This window comes from Carassius gibelio, chromosome B3, assembly GCF_023724105.1.
Source record: "Carassius gibelio isolate Cgi1373 ecotype wild population from Czech Republic chromosome B3, carGib1.2-hapl.c, whole genome shotgun sequence".
Taxonomy (NCBI): domain Eukaryota; kingdom Metazoa; phylum Chordata; class Actinopteri; order Cypriniformes; family Cyprinidae; genus Carassius; species Carassius gibelio.
The window spans coordinates 35273987-35295226 of NC_068398.1; the positions used below are offsets into that span (position 1 = coordinate 35273987).

General features: G+C 37.6%; 2 long non-coding RNA genes across 5 annotated transcripts in view; both read right to left on the reverse strand.

The window, feature by feature from the left end:
* Positions 1-21240, reverse strand: part of LOC127953501 (uncharacterized) — a 34208-nt gene that overhangs the window by 9859 nt on the left and 3109 nt on the right. The window lies entirely within an intron of this gene.
* Positions 357-20752, reverse strand: LOC127953491 (uncharacterized). Of its 2 annotated transcripts, XR_008153249.1 has the most exons (4): positions 20617-20752; positions 6411-7115; positions 3058-4018; positions 357-572 (listed from the first exon to the last, which is right to left on the reverse strand). It is a non-coding gene; the product is annotated as an uncharacterized LOC127953491 (long non-coding RNA). The 2 variants fall into 2 exon arrangements; XR_008153248.1 differs by lacking the exon at positions 20617-20752 and having other exon boundaries at positions 6411-7192.

Below are 21240 nucleotides of genomic sequence, written 5' to 3' on the forward strand. Positions count from 1 at the left end.
TTCAGATCAACACCAAACTTGGTCAGTGTAATCTAAAGCCCTTTGCGATAATAAATTGCGAAGGACTTGAGGTTTCGTTAAAGGGCGGGTCCATGGCGGCCTGACAAATTTCGATGTATCGCCATGAAAAAGGAAGTTGCTGTAACTCAGACATACAATGTCCAATCTGCCCCAAACTTCACATGTTGGATAAGACTCTTGACCTGAACAGATCTACATGCCAATATTCAGTTATAATCATAGCGCCACCTATTGGCAACAGGAAGTTACATATTTTACACTGCGACAAACTACTCCTAGAAATTTTATGACATCAATGTATTTTTTGTGGTCAGTCTAATCTAAAGACCTGTGTGATGTTTAGTTGTGAAGATCTTGAGTTTTTGTTAAAAGGTGTGTCCATGGCGCCGTGATGAAGTTCGATGTCTCACCATGGGAATAAAAGATGTTATAACTCAGGCATAAAATGTCCGATCTTGCCCAAACTTCACTTGTGTGATAAGGGTCCTGGCCTGAACAGATCTGAAGGCCAATATTCCATCGAGTGTGGCAAAATGGCTCGATAGCGCCACCTACACACTTTCAACGGAGTGCGTATACACTTTAAACGGAGTGCACCTCGAGCTATGTTTCACTTACATGTACAAAAAATCGGTACACACATGTAACACACCAATATCTACAAAAAAGTCTCTTGGTACGAAATCCGAATCCCAACAGGAAGTCAGTTATTTCGAATTTTCTCTGCAAAATTAGTGTTGTTTTGGCCATTTTCAGGGGTTGTACTTTAACGAACTCCTCCTAGATATTTATTCAGATCAACACCAAACTTGGTCAGTGTAATCTAAAGCCTTTTGCGATCTTAAAGTGCGAAGATCTTGAGGTTTCGTTAAAGGGCGTGTCCATGGCGGCCTGACAAATTTCGATGTTTCGCCATGAAATAGGATGTTGTTGTAACTCAGTCATAAAATGTCCAATCCTCCCCAAACTTCACATGTTCGATAAAAGTCCTGCCCTGAACACATCTGAAGGCCAATATTCCATTATAATGATAGCGCCACCTGCTGGCAACAGGAAGATTGGCACATATATGGAATAAACATTGATATATTCTACTTATATTTATGAGTTTAAACGCATATTTCTCACCGTTCACCTATTAACTAAAGCCACTCGCTGCCGGTGAGCCCGGGTGCGAGGGCCCGTTCATCGCTGCTTGCATCTTTAATTAGGGCCCGAGCACCGAGGACCCTCTTGTATCTGCTTTGTTTATTATTATTATTATTATTATTATTATTATTATTAGGGCCCGAGCACCGAGGTGCGAGGACCCTCTTGTATCTGCTTTGTTTTTTATTATTATTATTCTTCTTCTTCTTCTTCTTCTCCCGAATGAATCACATTTTTGAGGGCTTTAACATGCTCAAAAAGTCATGAAACTTTGCACACTCGTCAAACCTGGTGAAAATTTTCGTCTGATATAGGATTCAGAAGAGGGTGTGGCAAAATGGCTCGACAGCGCCACCTATACCAAGAAAATCAACAGCCTTCCAGCTATGTTTCACGTACATGCACAAAAATTGGCACACATATGTAACACACCAATACCTACAAAAAAGACTCTTGGAGCGAAATTCTAAACCCAACAGGAAGTCGGTTATTTTTAATATTATGAGCATATTTTGTGTAATTTTGGTCATTTCCATGTGTTGTATTTTAACGAACTCCTCCTAGAGAGTTCTTCAAATCAACACCAAATTTGGTATGCCTAATCTAAAGGCCTTTGCGATGTTAAATTGCGAAGATCCTGACTTTTCGTTGAAGGGCGTGTCCGTGGCGGCCTGGCGAATTTCGATGATTCGCCATGAAAAATGAAGTTGCTATAACTCACACATACAATGACCAATCTGCCCCAAACTTCGCATGTTTGATGAGACTCCGAACCTGAACAGATTGACATGCCCATATTCAGTTATAGTCATAGCGCCACCTATTGGCAACAGGAAGTGACATATTTTACGCTGCGACGAACTACTCCTAGAAATTTTATGACATCAATGTCTTTTTTGTGGTCAGTCTAATCTAAAGGCCTGTGCGATGTTCAGTTGTGAAGATCTTGAGTTTTCGTTAAAAGGCTTGTTCATGGCGCCGCGACGAAGTTCGATGTCTCGCCATGCGAATAAAAGATGTTATAACTCAGGCATAAGATGTCCGATCTTCCCCAAACTTCACATGTGTGATAAGAGTCCTGGCCTGAACAGATCTTCAGGCCAATATTCCACCGGGTGTGGCAGAATGGCTCTATAGCGCCACCTATACACTTTCAACGGAGTGCGCCTCGAGCTATGTTTCACGTACATGTACAAAAATTGGTACACACATGTAACACTCCAATACCTACAACAAAGTCTCTTGGTACGAAATCCGGATCCCAACAGGAAGTCGGTTATTTTGAATTTTCCCTTCAAAATTGCTGTTGTTTTTGCCATTTTCAGGGGTTGTACTTTAACGAACTCCTCCTAGAGATTTATTCAGATCAACATCAAACTTGGTCAGTGTAATCTAAAGCCCTTTGCGATAATAAATTGCGAAGGACTTGAGGTTTCGTTAAAGGGCGGGTCCATGGCGGCCTGAAAAATTTCGATGTTTCGCCATGAAAAAGGAAGTTGCTGTAACTCAGACATACAATGTCCAATCTGCCCCAAACTTCACATGTTGGATAAGACTCTTGACCTGAACAGATCTACATGCCAATATTCAGTTATAGTCATAGCGCCACCTATTGGCAACAGGAAGTTACATATTTTACACTGCGACAAACTACTCCTAGAAATTTTATGAAATCAATGTCTTTTTTGTGGTCAGTCTAATCTAAAGACTTGTGTGATGTTTAGTTGTGAATATCTTGAGTTTTTGTTAAAAGGTGTGTCCATGGCGCCGTGATGAATAAAATGTCCGATCTTGCCCAAACTTCACTTGTGTGATAAGGGTCCTGGCCTGAACAGATCTGAAGGCCAATATTCCATCGAGTGTGGCAGAATGGCTCAATAGCGCCACCTATACACTTTCAACGGAGTGCGTATACACTTTAAACGGAGTGCGCCTTGAGCTATGTTTCACGTACATGTACAAGAATCGGTACACACATGTAACACACCAATATCTACGAAAAAGTCTCTTGGTACGAAGTCCGAATCCCAACAGGAAGTCAGTTATTTGGAATTTTCTCTGCAAAATTAGTGTTGTTTTGGCCATTTTCAGGGGTTGTACTTTAACGAACTCCTCCTAGATATTTATTCAGATCAACACCAAACTTGGTCAGTGTAATCTAAAGCCTTTTGCGATCTTAAATTGCGAAGATCTTGAGGTTTCGTTAAAGGGCGTGTCCATGGCGGCCTGACAAATTTCATTGTTTCGCCATGAAATAGGATGTTGTTGTAACGCAGGCATAAAGTGTCCAATCCTCCCCAAACCTCACATGTTCGATAAAAGTCCTGCCCTGAACACATCTGAAGGCCAATATTCCATTATAATGATAGCGCCACCTGCTGGCAACAGGAAGATTGGCACATATATGGAATAAACATTGATATATTCTACTTATATTTATGAGTTTAAACGCATATTTCTCACCGTTCACCTATTAACTAAAGCCACTCGCTGCCGGTGAGCCCGGGTGCGAGGGCCCGTTCATCGCTGCTTGCAGCTTTAATTAGGGCCCGAGCACCGAGGTGCGAGGACCCTCTTGTATCTGCTTTGTTTTTTATTATTATTATTATTATTCTTCTTCTTCTTCTCCCGAATGAATCGCATTTTTGAGGGCTTTAACATGCTCAAAAAGTCATGAAACTTTGCACACGCGTCAAACCTGGTGAAAATTTTCGTCTGATATAGGATTCAGAAGAGGGTGTGGCAAAATGGCTCGACAGCGCCACCTATACCAAGAAAATCAACAGCCTTCCAGCTATGTTTCACGTACATGCACGAAAATTGGCACACATATGTAACACACCAATACCTACAAAAAAGACTCTTGGAGTGAAATTCTAAACCCAACAGGAAGTCGGTTATTTTTAATATTATGAGCAAATTTTGTGTAATTTTGGTCATTTCCATGTGTTGTATTTTAACGAACTCCTCCTAGAGAGTTCTTCAAATCATCACCAAATTTGGTATGCCTAATCTAAAGGCCTTTGCGATGTTAAATTGCGAAGATCTTGAGTTTTCGTTGAAGGGCGTGTCCGTGGCGGCCTGGCGAATTTCGATGATTCGCCATGAAAAATGAAGTTGCTATAACTCAGACATACAATGACCAATTTGCCCCAAACTTCACATGTTTGATGAGACTCCGAAGCTGAACAGATTGACATGCCCATATTCAGTTATATTCATAGCGCCACCTATTGGCAACAGGAAGTGACATATTTTACGCTGCGATGAACTACTCCTAGAAATTTTATGACATCAATGTCTTTTTTGTGGTCAGTCTAATCTAAAGGCCTGTGCGATGTTCAGTTGTGAAGATCTTGAGTTTTCGTTAAATGGCTTGTTCATGGCGCCGCAACGAAGTTCGATGTCTCGCCATGAGAATAAAAGATGTTATAACTCAGGCATAAAATGTCCGATCTTCCCCAAACTTCACATGTGTGATAAGTGTCCTGGCCTGAACAGATCTGCAGGCCAATATTCCACCGGGTGTGGCAGAATGGCTCTATAGCGCCACCTATACACTTTCAACGGAGTGCGCCTCGAGCTATGTTTCACGTACATGTACAAAAATTGGTACACACATGTAACACTCATATACCTACAAAAAAGTCTCTTGGTACGAAATCCGGATCCCAACAGGAAGTCAGTTATTTTGCATTTTCCCTTCAAAATTGGTGTTGTTTTTGCCATTTTCAGGGGTTGTACTTTAACGAACTCCTCCTAGAGATTTATTCAGATCAACACCAAACTTGGTCAATGTAATCTAAAGCCCTTTGCGATAATAAATTGCGAAGGACTTGAGGTTTCGTTAAAGGGCGTGTCCATGGCGGCCTGACAAATTTCGATGTTTCGCCATGAAAAAGGAAGTTGCTGTAACTCAGACATACAATGTCCAATCTGCCCCAAACTTCACATGTTGGATAAGACTCTTGACCTGAACAGATCTACATGCCAATATTCAGTTATAGTCATAGCGCCACCTATTGGCAACAGGAAGTTACATATTTTACACTGCGACAAACTACTCCTAGAAATTTTATGACATCAGTGTCTTTTTTGTGGTCAGTCTAATCTAAAGACCTGTGTGATGTTTAGTTGTGAAGATCTTGAGTTTTTGTTAAAAGGTGTGTCCATGGCGCCGTGATGAAGTTCGATGTCTCGCCATGGGAATAAAAGATGTTATAACTCAGGCATAAAATGTCCAATCTTGCCCAAACTTCACTTTTGTGTAAAGGGTCCTGGCCTAAACAGATCTGAAGGCCAATATTCCATCGAGTGTGGCAAACTGGCTCGATAGCGCCACCTATACAATTTCAACGGAGTGCGTATACACTTTAAACGGAGTGCGCCTCGAGCTATGTTTCACGTACATGTACAAAAATCGGTACACACATGTAACACACCAATATCTACGAAAAAGTCTCTTGGTACGAAATCCGAATCCCAACAGGAAGTCAGTTATTTAGAATTTTCTCTGCAAAATTAGTGTTGTTTTGGCCATTTTCAGGGGTTGGACTTTGATGAACTCCTCCTAGAGATTTATTCAGATCAACACCAAACTTGGTCAGTGTAATCTAAAGCCTTTTGCAATCTTAAATTGCGAAGATCTTGAGGTTTCGTTAAAGGGCGTGTCCATGGCGGCCTGACAAATTTCGATGTTTCGCCATGAAATAGGATGTTGTTTTAACTCAGGCATTAAATGTCCAATCCTCCCCAAACCTCACATGTTCGACAAAAGTCCTGCCCTGAACACATCTGAAGGCCAATATTCCACTATAATGATAGCGCCACCTGCTGGCAAAAGGAAGATTGGCACATATATGGAATAAACATTGATATATTCTACTTATATTTATGAGTTTAAACGCATATTTCTCACCGTTCACCTATTAACTAAAGCCACTCGCTGCCGGTGAGCCCGGGTGCGAGGGCCCGTTCATCGCTGCTTGCAGCTTTAATTATTATTATTATTATTCTTCTCCCGAATGAATCGCATTTTTGAGGGCTTTAACATGCTCAAAAAGTCATGAAACTTTGCACACGCGTCAAACCTGGTGAAAATTTTCGTCTGATATAGGATTCAGAAGAGGGTGTGGCAAAATGGCTCGACAGCGCCACCTATACCAAGAAAATCAACAGCCTTCCAGCTATGTTTCACGTACATGCACGAAAAATGGCACACATATGTAACACACCAATACCTACAAAAAAGACTCTTGGAGCGAAATTCTAAACCCAACAGGAAGTCGGTTATTTTTAATATTATGAGCATATTTTGTGTAATTTTGGTCATTTCCATGTGTTGCATTTTAACGAACTCCTCCTAGAGATTTCTTCAAATCAACACCAAATTTGGTATGCCTAATCTAAAGGCCTTTGCGATGTTAAATTGCGAAGATCTTGAGTTTTCGTTGAAGGGCGTGTCCGTGGCGGCCTGGCGAATTTCGATGATTCGCCATGAAAAATGAAGTTGCTATAACTCACACATACAATGTCCAATCTGCCCCAAACTTCACATGTTTGATGAGATTCCGAACCTGAACAGATTGACATGCCCATATTCAGTTATAGTCATAGCGCCACCTATTGGCAACAGGAAGTGACATATTTTACGCTGCGACGAACTACTCCTAGAAATTTTATGACATCAATGTCTTTTTTGTGGTCAGTCTAATCTAAAGGCCTGTGCGATGTTCATTTGTGAAGATCTTGAGTTTTCGTTAAAAGGCTTGTTCATGGCGCCGCGACGAAGTTCGATGTCTCGCCATGGGAATAAAAGATGTTATAACTCAGGCATAAAATGTCCGATCTTCCCCAAACTTCACATGTGTGATAAGAGTCCTGACCTGAACAGATCTGCAGGCCAATATTCCACCGGGTGTGGCAGAATGGCTCTATAGCGCCACCTATACACTTTCAACGGAGTGCGCCTCGAGCTATGTTTCACGTACATGTACAAAAATTGGTACACACATGTAACACACCAATACCTACAAAAAGGTCTCTTGGTACGAAATCCGGATCCCAACAGGAAGTCGGTTATTTTGAATTTTCCCTTCAAAATTGGTGTTGTTTTTGCCATTTTCAGGGGTTTTACTTTAACGAACTCCTCCTAGAGATTTATTCAGATCAACACCAAACCTGGTCAGTGTAATCTAAAGCCCTTTGCGATAATAAATTGCGAAGGACTTGAGGTTTCGTTAAAGGGCGGGTCCATGGCGGCCTGACAAATTTCGATGTTTCGCCATGAAAAAGGAAGTTGCTGTAACTCAGACATACAATGTCCAATCTGCCCCAAACTTCACATGTTGGATAAGACTCTTGACCTGAACAGATCTACATGCCAATATTCAGTTATAGTCATAGCGCCACCTATTGGCAACAGGAAGTTACATATTTTACACTGTGACAAACTACTCCTATAATTTTTTTGAGATTAACATATATTTTGTGGTCAGTCTAATCTAAAGGCCTGTGCAATGTTAACTTTTGAAGATCTTGAGTTTTTGTTAAAGGGCGTTTCCATGGTGCCATGACAAAATTTGATGTCTTGTCACAGCAAGAGAAGTTGTTGTAACTCAAGCATAAAATGTTCAATCTTTCCCAAACTTCACTTGTTTGATAAGAGTCCTTGCCTGAACACATCCGAAGGCCAATATTCCATTATAATGATAGCGCCACCTGCTGGCAACGGTAAGATTGGCACATATATGGGATATACTTTGATATATTCCACTTATATTTAGGACATTAAATGCATATTTCTCAACATTCACCTTTTTACTAAAGCCACACGATGGCGGTGAGCCCGGGTGCGAGGGCCCGTTCATCGCTGCTTGCAGCTTTAATTATTATTAGGGCTCAAGCCTGGAGGGCGAGAGCCCTATTGTTTTCCTTAGGATTATTTTTTATTATTATTATTATTATTATTTTTTTCTAACGTTACGGGGGCTTTTGGGGTCCTTAACATGCTCGAAAACTCTTGAAAATTGGCACACAGATTGGAACCTGCGGCCATTAGGGTCGGGCAGAGACTGATACACGGGCGTGGCACAGGGGCTCTACAGCGCCCCCTGGAATACTGAGGGCCATATATCACACATACTTGCACGTAGACACATGAAACTCGGTACACATGTAGATCTCATTAAACCAAACAACTTTCGTACTGCATGTCATAGGCTCTGCCCAACAGGAAGTTGGCTATTTAGGGTTTATTATTCATATTTTTGGTCAAAGTTGTGGGGGCTTTTGGGGTCCCTAACATACTCAAAAACTCTTGAAAATTTGCACACACTTTGGAATCTGTGCCCTTTAGGAGCCTGCAGAGGCTGAGACCCGGGCGTGGCACAGGGGCTCTACGGCGCCCCCTGGAACACAGTCATAAATGTTGATGTATAGCTCACACATACTTGCACATATTCATATGAAACTCAGTACACATATAGATCTTATTGTGCCAAACAATTTTCGTATTGCATGTCATTGGGCTCCGCCCAACAGGAAGTCAGCTATTTAGAGTTATGTAAAAAGCGCATGCTCTGGAATTTGATATACTTGTCATAGGTTTTTTACTCGTTTACCACCAAACTCGGTCAACATGATCTCAAGACATTGGGGATGAAAAATTGCCAGGGGATTTTTGATATCTCGAACGGTTTGCTCGTGGCGAGGCGTTGAAATTATGGCGAGAATTGAGAAACAGGAAGTGTCTAATACCATCCACATACATTTCCTGATTTCAATCAAACTTCATCAGATTATTCATTGTATGATGTCGATCACATATATGTGACTATTAGGAGTCAAAGTTATAGCGCCACCAACTGGCAGCAGGAAGTGTGTCATTTTCAAAATGCTTGGAATTCAGCATCTTATTTTTACTCGATTTGCTTCAAACTTCATCAGAATAATGTTAAAACACAGCCGATATAAATCTGCTGGGGGGATATTGATATCTAAAAATATTGTTGCCGTGGCAACATGTCAAACTGGAATACTTCTCAGGTGATTTTGAGGCATATAACATGCTTAGAATTTCATCAAACTCAGAACACATATCAGTATTAGTGACAGCTAGACACTGGCAAAAGTTCATAAGAGGGTGTGGAAGAGGCACTCTATAGCGCCACCTTTTGTCAAAAGTGGGGGGGTTAGTTTTAGCTACAAACACCAAACTCAGTACAAAAATTGTTCTTTTTAAGACGGACAACTTTCTAATTCACAGTCATCAGCTACGACCAACAGGAAGTCGGCTACTTTGATTTGAATGTGGATTTTTTTTACATTAAGCTGTGAATTAATGCATACTGCTCAGAGGAGAGTAACACTATACACACCAAACTTTGTCTACATGTTGAAAAAACATTGAGGAACTTAAATTGTGAATGGGTTTTGGATAGCTTGGATGGTTTAGTGGTGGTGATTTTTTTAAATGACAGTAAAAATGGAATTATTAATTTTCCTGCATTTTTAAATTCCAAACACTTCAAAACCTTTTTTCATACAGAAAAAAAGTCATTCTGAGGAAATATGCATAGTTTCATGACTTTACAACACTGTATGGATAACAGAAAATTAAAAAACTGTCAGACATCTGATCTCACTCTATCCCCCTGTTTGAGTGTGTGTGCTTAGACTACCATTGTCTGAGAGAAATAGCGCCCCTACAGGTGCAATTCCCGCAAAAAAAAGGGAGGAGACTCTCTTTTATTTTCACTTTTAAATCGGTTAAAATACAAATAAACACTTGGATTTAATTCACACTGACAAGCTAAACCAACATATATGATTATTACCATGTCAGTGCTCATTAATAATTGATGTGTGGTCAGTGATACGTGAGAAACACGAGAGATGAATCACCGCTCTGAGCAGGAGCGTGTGGAATGATGAGCTCAGAAAAAACGAGTTTATTCTTGTTTTATAGCTATTAAAAATAAAGTATTGCAGCGATATCACACAATTCACCAATTAGAACACACCAAGAGCTAAATTCAGATGTTTTTGAACTGTTTGTGTGAAAACGAAATATTCGCGGCTGCCTATCTGAAATCACCGCCTCCGACCAGCGTGTACAGTGTCACTAGTTCAAAACAAACTAATTTGTTCTCGTTTAAGAGCTTTTTCAAATAAAATATTGCCATAAATGCACACAATACACCCATTATAACACAGCAAGCTAAATGCAGGTGTTTGTGACCCGTTTATGTGTGCAAGACTATTTGAAAGCGCGACTGGCAGAATAACGTATCTCTCGAGCTGCAGGGTTCTGCCTTTCGTCGTGCGAACGAACACATCACGGACAAGATTATTTCAAAATACATAATAGCTTGGCTAATATAAATGAAAACAGCCACGTGAACATAAACTTTTGAGAAATAAATCTGAAGTGGATCTACTCGGTTTGAATATTAAGTGACCGCATTTACCTGCTTCTGTCTTCAATTTTAATCTATATATATAAAAAAGGAAACTCATTCGTCTTGGCTGCTTTTTTTAAATGTCTGTGCGTATTTATTTATTTACTTTTTTATACATTTTGTATAATTTCATAGTTTATGTATTATAATTATAAAAACATAAATACATTTAGCCACTTACATAGAAATATTTTAGGCCTTATCCTTTTCTGACAGTTTTAGGGATTTTTAAAAATCCTAAAAAACCTTATTTGTGCTGCAAATAATAATTTCAAACTCATTTGATACTGACCTATGACATCCTGTGACATGATATTTATTTGAATTTACATAATCTCATGGATGTAACATTAAATCTGTTCAGCTCACAGATCAAGACTAAGCTGTAATGCAAGCAGAACTTTCACAAATGCTTATAGGTCAATAAAATCATTATTAAAAAAAACTTATAAATCATTTAAGGATTTGATAACACTGTAAAATAATGTCTAATTTGTTAACATTAGTAAATGCATTGGTAACACTTTATAATAACTGCACTCATTAGTAAATAGTCAGTTTATGCTTTATAAAGCCTTGTTTTAACATTAATAGTCAATACTAAGCAGTTTATAAATACAGCTATAAATAGCTTGTTCTTGATTTATAAGCACATATTTATTTCAATATGCAATAAAAGTAAACTGTACACTTGAAATATATATATATATATATATATATATATATATATATATATATATATATATATATATATATATATATATATATATATATATATATAGTAGGAGACACGTTGGGGATGGTAAAGGTTTTGTCCACTTGGTGGTGCTGTGGTTATGTTTAATTATATATATATATATATATATATATATATATATATATGAAATTTGAACATGCACAATTATACAAAAATCACTTTTTAAAAACTACAACAAAAAATTTGTTTGGACTACAACAAGCATTTTCCGGGATTTGTGATATCGAAAAAATTTACGAATGGGATGTGAATTGGTTGAGCTGCACTAAAAAAAGGCAACGAGTGTGATATACACGTAGTTGACCATGAAGACTGGAAGAGAAAAAAATAACTATGAAGGAACTTTTCCTTTACTGATAAAATGAGCCAAAAAAGACATTTCACTCAGACTGAAAAAAAAAAACAAAATTATTAGATCCTCATGAGAAATATTCAAAATTAGATCACTACAGTAATTACAAAGTAAAGACATGACCACTGGACAGCAAAATGCTTACTGGGTCAGAAGGGTCAGAAAGAAAAAAAACAGATGGAGAAGAACAGAAACACCTAAATTGCAAAAGAATTAAAGTTAAGAATTAGGTGTGACACTATAATGGAGCATTTAGTCTAGAGTGCCACCATTTTCCAGAACTGCAACTTTCCTGGACTCTCAGAATTACAATGTGTCAGGTTCTGAGAGATGTAAAAGATCCCAAAAAAAAAGAACTTAATTAGAATAACATGATGTACTGTGGAATACTATATATTAAGAATTTATATATTGGCTTTATGAACGGAATATTTTGAGTGATTCTTGAAGGACTAGCATCCCCTCCTCTTGAACGACGGTTTGAGGAATATATCTTCCAGATAGTACCGCGACTCCCTATATGCAGAGTATGCAGTCTTCATAGGGCACCAACGTCCAGAGGGGACACCATCCCAGTTGCTAAAAAAAAAAAAAACATTCACCATTCTCCCATCCGCGCTCGCGATCACTCGCACCTCATGTTTGCGGCTCAATTTTTGAATTTTGGATGGACATCAGCCCGGGTAAAGGACATAAGCAATCAGGCACAGAGAAAAGAAAATTAGAGAAAGTAAAAAAAAAAAAAAAAAAAAAAAAAAAAAAACAGGCATAAATTTGGCTTGACATTGGACATTCGAGAGTCTCAAATTTAGGGACCGTCTCTAAAGTTATATGTGATCTTGTTATACACTTTTCTAACATCAGTAGCATTTGAAGAGTATGACTTACAGTCATAAAAACAACTGTAATTGTTCATCTACGTGACAGCTATAATGCACAATAAAATTAAATGTTTGATGTTTATTAAAACAAACTGTAAGTCATATGTAAATTATGCTACTTTTTCACATGGACTCAAAAGCAAATTTGAAGCTCAATAGCATTTGAGGAGAAAGACTTGCAGTCATAAAACAATTTTAATGTGTTAATTTAGGTGTCAGCTACAATGCACACCTTATGCATTTTTTGTATATATTAAAATAAAGTGTTACTAAAGTTATATATATTGTTCTGTGTATGTGATTTCAAAGTCTAGATGGGTCGGATTAACCCTTTAACTGCCGTATCCCTTAAAACTTGATTGCCAGAGGGTTACTGTAAATGCTTATGCCCGCTGGGCACAGTTTTCCCGATGCCACCGGGGTGGCGTTGCACTGACGGCTTGAGCCCGCCATCGCTGCTTGCAGCTATATTTATTATTATTATTATTATTTTTTTCCAACGTCTCGGGGGCTTTTGGGGCCCTTAACGTGCTTAAAAAGTCTTGAAAATTGGCACACAGATTGGAACCTGCGGCCATTAGGGCCGGGCAGAGACTGATACACGGGCGTGGCACAGGGGCTCTACAGCGCCCCCTGGAATATGGAGGGCCATATATCATACATTCTTGCTCGTAGACGTATGAAACTCGGTACACATATAAATCTCATCAATCCAAACAACTTTTGTATTGCATATCATGGGCTCCGCCCAACAGGAAGTTGGCTATTTAGGGTTTAGTATTCAAATTTTTCGTCAAAGTTGTGGGGGCTTTTGGGGTCCTTAACATACTCAAAAACTCTTGAAAATTTGCGCACACTTTGGAATCTGTGGCCTTTAGGAGCCTGCAGAGGCTGGGACCCGGGCGTGGCACAGGGGCTCTACGGCGCCCCCTGGAACACAGTCAGAAATGTTGATGTATAGCTCACACATACTTGCACATATTCATATGAAACTCAGTACACATATAGATCTCATCGTGCCGAACAACTTTCGTATTGCATGTCATAGGCTCCACCCAACAGGAAGTCAGCTATTTAGAGTTATGTAAAAAGCGCATGCTCTGGAATTTGAAATACTTGTCATAGGTTTTTTTCTCGATTGCCGCCAAACTCGGTCAACATGATCTCAAGACACTGAGGATGAAAAATTGCCAGGGGATTTTTGATATCTCGAACGGTTTGCTCGTGGCGAGGCGTTGAAATTATGGCGAGAAATTAGAAACAGGAAGTGTCTAATACCATCCACATACATTTCCTGATTTTAATCAAACTTCATCAGATTATTCGTTGTATGATGTCGATCGCATATATGTGACTATTAGGAGTCAAAGTTATAGCGCCACCAACTGGCAGAAGGAAGTGTGTCATTTTCAAAATGATTTGAATTCAGCATCTTATTATTACTCGATTTGCTTCAAACTTCATCAGAATAATGTTAAAACACAGCTGATATAAATCTGCAAGGGGGATATTGATATCTAAAAAATTGTTGCCGTGGCAACATGTCAAACTGGAATACTTCTCAGGTGATTTTGAGGCAAATAACATACTTAGAATTTCACAAAACTCTGAACACACATCAGTATTTCTGATAGGAACTTAAATTGTGAATGGATTTTGGATAGCTTGAATGGTTTTGCCGTGGTGATTTTTTTAAATGACCTTACAAAGGGAATCATTATTGTATTTTTAAATTGCAGCTTCCAAACACGTCAAAGAATTTTTTCATACAGATGAAAAAGTCATTCTGAGGAAATATGCATAGTTTCACGACTTTACAACACTGTATGGATAACAGAAAATTAAAAAAAACTGTCAGACATCTCATCTCACTCTGTCCCTCTGTTTGAGTATATGTGCTTCAGACTTCCATTGTCTGAGAGAAATTGCGCCCCTACAGGTTCAATTCCCGGACTTTTACTTTCACTTTTAAATCGGTTAAAAATACAAACAAATACTTAGATTTAATTCACACTGACAAGCTAAACCAACATATCTGATTATTACCGGTTCAGGGCTCATGGATAAATTATTTCTGGCCAGAGATACGTGAGAAATAGGAGAGATGAATCACCGCTGTGATCACAAGCGTCTGGAGTAAAGAGCTCAGAAAAAACTAATTTATTCCTGTTTTAAATCTTTTAAAAATAAATTATTACAGCGATATCACACAATCAACCAATTAGAACACACCAAGAGCTAAATTCAGATGTTTTTGAACTGTTTGTGTGAAAATGAAATATTTGTGGCTGCCTATCTGAAACCACCGCCTCCGATCAGCGCGTACAGTGTCGAGCTCAAAACAAACGAATTTATTCTTGTTTAAGAGCTTTTTTAAATAAAATATTTCCACAAATGCACACAATAAACCCATTGTAACACTACAAGAGCTAAATGCAGGTGTTTGTGACCCGTTTAAGTGTGCAAGACTATTTGAAAGCGCGACTGGCAGAATAACATTTCTCTTGAGCTGCAGGTTTCTGTCTTTCGTCGTACGAACGAACACATAACGGACAAGATTATTTCAAAATACATAATAGCTTGGCGAATATAAACGAAAACAGCCACGTGAACATAAACTGGATCTACTGGATTTGAATATTAAAGTGACCACATTTACCACTTGCTTCTGTCTTCAATTTTAATCTATATAAAAAAGGAAACTCATTCGACTTGGCTGCTTTTTTAATGTGTGCGTATTTATTTATTTACCTTTTTATACATTTTGTATAATTTCATAGTTTGTGTATTACAATTATAAAAACAAAAATAAATTTAGCCACTCACATAGAAATAGCTTAGGCCTTAACCTTTTTCTGACAGTTTTAGGGTTTTTTAAAAATCCTAAAAAAAACTTATTTGTGCTGCAAATAATAATTTCAAACTCATTTGATACTGACCTATGACATCCTGTGACATTATATTTATTTGAATTTACATAATCTCATAGATGTAACAGTAAATCTGTTCAGCTCACAGATCAATACTAAGCTGTAATGCAAGCAGAACTTTCACAAATGCTTATGAGTCATTTAAGGATTTGATAACACTGTAAAATAATGTCTAATTTGTTAACATTAGCAAATTCATTGATAACACTTTATAATAACTGCACTCAGGGGCGATTCTAAGATTTTGATTTTAGGGGGGCTCAGCCCCCAATAAGGGTATGATTAAAAAATATTATTTTACTATTAGGGTAGGGTTGTATACTACTAACCTTATTGCAATCCACTATTCCATTGTATTCCCTGTATTTCATATATGGGAGTAGGAGTACTGACTGAGCCATATATAACACTGTAAAAAAAAACTAATACAGTTTTTTACATGTGACCAGTCACTGGAAAATTTTGAATAGGGAATGTAGATTTTTTTTAATTTTTTTTACAATAAAGACTTCCTGATTCAGTATTAGGACATTCATGTTTATCCTTTGATGATACCACTGCTTTTTCTTATGAAATGTACGTGGAAATTGGCAGAAAATTAAAACAACATAAGGGTTCAATGACTGCAATGAATCTTGGGAACACAGTGGTATTGTGTGTGTGTGTGTGAGGCTGTCTGTTCTATTCTCACCTGACTGTTGCTCATTTGCAGACCTACTCCCGCACGACAAAAAAAATGTTGTATATCCATCTACAATGAAATATAAATTATTATATTTTATTTTTTTTATTATTATTATTATTATTAATTTTTAGCTTTTTAGCCTTTATAATCAACAATACGGTTGGTTATACATCAAGTCAGCCCCTGAACATTTATTTCATTTCAAATCATTTAACTAACCAGCTAATATTCATTAAGAATATAGACAAAACATGTATTAATGTAATTGTCTATTGGCAATATGTTTAATCTATTCTATATTTATTTATATTTATTAAAAATAACATCATTATCAATTTGCCACTTCTATAAATCAATTACTTAAAAAAAAAAAAATCACAGATCCCTTTAGCCTACTCTTACTCTAATATATGTATCATGATACACTAATGATTAATTATTACTTAATACAAAATTATGTTTAATAATAGAAAACAAAATAACTCCACATGATGTTTCTCTCTCTGTGCCATTTAGTACTTTCAGACAATGATGTGTGTCATTAATAATTTATTTTGCATGGCTGCATAATGTAATGCCGAAATACACAATAATATGTTTTCAATTTCAAAAAGTAAATTAAAATAAATCATGATCGTTTTCTAAAGTATGTTTTCATGGGTGTTAATCGCTTCATTTTTTGTTGGAAGAAAAAAAAAATCTGTCACACTGTGATAAAGGCTGAAAGTGAACGCAGCGAAGACGTACTGGTATTGGATGCGAGAACACACACACCACACGCACACACGCACGCACACACACACGCGCACACGCACACACACACACACACACACACACACACACACACACCTTGTACTCTCTGATGTTCGCTCTGCTCGGCGCCCCTGTGGATTGAAAAACGCGCTGAATCCGTGCAGACTCAGATCAGGGGAGGAGCCGGAACTTGATGCAGCTTGCCACCGTCTCAAATGAGATTTTAAAGGGGACTGAAGCGATCACTAATTAATTAATCAAATAATTTTTAGGGGGGCTGGGCATAAGTTTAGGGCCTAGCGACGCCCCTGACTGCACTCATTAGTAAATAGTCAGTTCATGCTTTATAAAGCCTTGTCCCAATATTAATAGTCAGTAGTAAGCAGTTTATAAATACAGCTATAAATAGCTTGTCCTTGGTTTATAAGCACATTTATTAAAAAGGAGAGTAAAGGGTCAGTTATCTTCCTATGAAAAATAAAAGATAAAAATAAACAAACAACAACAACACAGATTGATACAGAACTCAGAAATTTTATTGTGGATTTATGATAAAATCAGTCTGTAAATGAATTCATACTCCTCCTCATACTACTCCATACTCCTTTTTCAACATGATGCCAATATACTGAGATGTTAAATTGTGAATGGGTTTAGGATAGCTTAAATGGTGTTGCCATAGAGATTTATTAAAGTAACATAAATAATACAATAGTTATTTTACTATATCTTTAAAATTTTTCATTCTAACTCTTCATAATTTTTTATATAAGTAGAAGTCCTCATTTGAAGGAAGCACAGTAAGTTTCATAGCTTTATCATTTTCAAGAGCCAGCATAAAATTAAAACTATCATAACTTATAAATCAAGCTTGCAATTCTTAGTACCTATAATGGCCACCAGAGGGAGCTATAGGATTACTTTTAAATAATTATTGGAGAAACGAGTATGATTTAAATAATTTATAGAAATCTTTCAAATAAAATAATATGTATTTTAGGAATTTTACTGATAAATACCCTCACTTAATTAGAATAACAAGCTGAAGTATTGTGAACTGTATATTAAGAATAATTCTTAATAGGCTTTATGGACAGATACGTTTTAAGTGACTCTTGAAGGTTCAGCACCACATCCTCTTTTACCACTGTTTAAAGAATTAATCTTACAGAACAGGTGTGAATGAATTTTGGATAGCTTGAATGGTTTTGTCGTGGTGATTTTTTGAAATAATAGTAAAAAAGGAACCAGTAAAAAAAAGTGCAGCTTCTAAACACTTCAAAAAAATGTACACATAGAAGACAAGTCATTCTGAGGAAATATGCATAGTTTCATGACTATACAACATTATATGGATGACAGAAAATTAAAAAACATACATCTGATGTCACTCTGTCCCTCTGTCACTGTGTGTGTGTGTTTGTGTGTGTTTTAAGTGAATTAGGTGTGAAACTATCAGTGAGCATTTAGTCTCCAGCGCCAACATTTTACAGAACTGCCACTTTCCTGGAGTCTCAGAATTACAATGTGTCAGGTTCTGAGAGATCTAAGATTCCAAAAAAATATTTAATTAGAATACCATGAAGTATTGTGAAATACTATATATTAAGACTTTATATATAGGCTTAATGAACAGATTAGACTGACTCGTGAAGGACCAGCACCACCTCCTCTTGTTTGATGGTTTGAGGAATATATCTTCCAGAATCCGGGATTAAGATTTAGGAGCTCATTTTTATTCCACCTCCTTTCCTGAAAGTCTGTCTTGCAGAATTGACTAAAAATTAATCTTCACATTAATTCCTAATTCTTTTGCAATTCTTTTGTCAGTTCTTCTTGACCTGTTTTTCTCTTCCAGCTTTCCTGGACTATTGTATAGCACTCATAAATGATTAAATAAAAAATAATGGTAGTTATTAAGATTGATATGGTTTGGAATTGGTAAAATGTGCTTGGAAAAAAATCACAATAAAACAATGTTTTAATGTTTAAGTTTGGAATATTAACTGACATGAATGAATGCTATATAAATATTGTTCATGTTAACATAATGTTTATAAATGAAATCTTATTGTAAAGTGTTACTAAAGTTATATATATATATATATATATATATATATATATATATATATATATATATATATATATATATATATATATATATATATATATATTGTTCTGTGAATGTGATTTTAAAGTCTAGATGATTCGGATTAACCCTTTAACTGCCATATCAAGTTCAAGTTCAAGTTCAAGTTCAATTTATTTGTATAGCGCATTTACAACAGCCTCTTGGCTGACCAAAGTGCTTTAACATAAGAGCAAGAATATTACACATACTTAAAAATAGACCAGACAAAAAATTTAAAACCACCCATTTCAAAATGTAGCATAACACAGTAGTCAGTACACTAAGGAAAATAAAAAAGTTTTTAGCAAAGATTTAAAAATAGACAAGGAAGGGGCCAGTCTGATCTCTAAAGGCAGGGTATTCCAGAGTCGTGGCCCAGCCACTGCAAATGCACGCTCCCCTCTACGCTCCCCTCTATCCTTTAAAACCTCACTGCCAGAGGGATATTGTGAATGCATGTGCCCGCTGGGCACAGTTTACCTGATGCCACCGGGGTGGTGATGGCATTGGTGGCTTGAGCCCGCCATCGCTGCTTGCAGCTATATTTATTATTATTCTTCTTCTTCTTCTCCCGAATGAATCGCATTTTTGAGGGCTTTAACATGCTCAAAAAGTCATGAAACTTTGCACACGCATCAAACCTGGTGAAAATTTTCGTCTGATATAGGATTCAGAAGAGGGTGTGGCAAAATGGCTCGACAGCGCCACCTATACCAAGAAAATCAACAGCCTTCCAGCTATGTTTCACGTACATGCACGAAAATTGGCACACATATGTAACACACCAATACCTACAAAAAAGACTCTTGGAGCGAAATTCTAAACCCAACAGGAAGTCGGTTATTTTTTATATTATGAGCATATTTTGTGTAATTTTGGTCATTTCCATGTGTTGTATTTTAACGAACTCCTCCTAGAGAGTTCTTCAAATCAACACCAAATTTGGTATGCCTAATCTAAAGGCCTTTGCGATGTTAAATTGCGAAGATCTTGAGTTTTCGTTGAAGGGCGTGTCCGTGGCGGCCTGGCGAATTTCGATGATTCGCCATGAAAAATGAAGTTGCTATAACTCACACATACAATGTCCAATCTGCCCCAAACTTCACATGTTTGATGAGACTCCGAACCTGAACAGATTGACATGCCCATATTCAGTTATAGTCATAGCGCCACCTATTGGCAACAGGAAGTGACATATTTTACGCTGCGACGAACTACTCCTAGAAATTTTATGACATCAATGTCTTTTTTGTGGTCAGTCTAATCTAAAGGCCTGTGCGATGTTCAGTTGTGAAGATCTTGAGTTTTCGTTAAAAGGCTTGTTCATGGCGCCGCGACGAAGTTCGATGTCTCGCCATGGGAATAAAAGATGTTATAACTCAGGCATAAAATTTCAGATCTTCCCCAAACTTCACATGTGTGATAAGAGTCCTGAACTGAACAGATCTGCAGGCCAATATTCCACCGGGTGTGGCAGAATGGCTCTATAGCGCCACCTATACACTTTCAACGGAGTGCGCCTCGAGCTATGTTTCACGTACATGTACAAAAATTGGTACACACATGTAACACTCCAATACCTACAAAAAAGTCTCTTGGTACGAAATCCGGATCCCAACAGGAAGTCGGTTATTTTGAATTTTCCCTTCAAAATTGGTGCTGTTTTTGCCATTTTCAGGGGTTGTACTTTAACAAACTCCTCCTAGAGATTTATTCAGATCAACACCAAACTTGGTCAGTGTAATCTAAAGCCCTTTGCGATAATAAATTGCGAAGGACTTGAGGTTTCGTTAAAGGGCGGGTCCATGGCGGCCTGACAAATTTCGATGTTTCGCCATGAAAAAGGAAGTGGCTGTAACTCAGACATACAATGTCCAATCTGCCCCAAACTTCACATGTTGGATAAGACTCTTGACCTGAACAGATCTACATGCCAATATTCAGTTATAGTCATAGCGCCACCTATTGGCAACAGGAAGTTACATATTTTACACTGCGACAAACTACTCCTAGAAATTTTATGACATCAATGTCTTTTTTGTGGTCAGTCTAATCTAAAGACCTCTGTGATGTTTAGTTGTGAAGATCTTGAGTTTTTGTTAAAAGGTGTGTCCATGGTG